Here is a 1,045-nt window from a genome sequence, read left to right as displayed (position 1 = left end):
ATAGATTAATGGAACATAGTAGAGATCCCAGACATAGACCAATATATATACAGTCAATTGATCTTTGAAAAAAACAGTAAGGGCAATGCAATGAAGCAAAGACAGTCTTAACAAATGGTGCTGAAAAACTTAGACATTCACACACAAAAAAATGAATCTAGACAGACCTTATACCATTCAAAAAATTAACTCAAAACAGATCATAGACTACTACATGTAAATGTAAAACTATCAAACTTCTAGAAGATGACACAGGAGAAAAAGTACGTGAGAAGTACTGATTTGCTTTCCAATCAGAAATGAATGACAGTATCTGTTGCTTCACATTCTCACAAGAACAATCCATGAAATGCACAATCCGTGAAAAAAAGGCATAATCCATTAAAAATCTGTTGATAACCTGAATCTCCTTAAAATTAAGAAAAATCTTCTCTTCAAAAGACAATGACAAGAGAAAAAGAAGATAAGTAGCAGTCTAGGAGAAATTATTTGCAAAAGGCATATCTGATAAAGAAATATTATTCAAAATCTACAAAGAACTCCTAAAACTCAACAATAAGACCATTAACAAACTGATTAAAAAATGAGAAAAAGACCTGAACAGACACGGACACCTCACTAGACACCTACAAGTAGCAAGTAAGTAGTGAAAATATGTTATTTAAAAATAGCAAATTAAAACACCAGTGAGATACTGCTACATACCAAATAGAATTGCCAAAATCTAAAACACTGACAATACCAAATGCTAGCAAGGATGTGGAGAAACAGGAACTCTCATTCATCAGTAGTGGGAAAGCATATTGGTACTGCTATTTTTGAAGAGTGTTTGGCAGTTTCGTATAAAACTATACATATTCTTACCACACAATTCACCTACTGTGGCCTTGCACAGTTGTGTTGTGTTTTGTTGTGTTATGTGTGTTATATTTGCACATAGATGTGTGGAGCAGCTTTATTTATAATTGCCAAAACATTAAAGCAACCAGGATGCCCTTTGGTAGCTAAATGAATAAATAACTGTGGTATATCCAGGCAATGGAAT

Source organism: Mandrillus leucophaeus, unplaced genomic scaffold, assembly GCF_000951045.1.
Source record: "Mandrillus leucophaeus isolate KB7577 unplaced genomic scaffold, Mleu.le_1.0 Scaffold103, whole genome shotgun sequence".
Lineage (NCBI taxonomy): Eukaryota > Metazoa > Chordata > Mammalia > Primates > Cercopithecidae > Mandrillus > Mandrillus leucophaeus.
Note: the sequence above shows the minus strand (reverse complement) of the source record.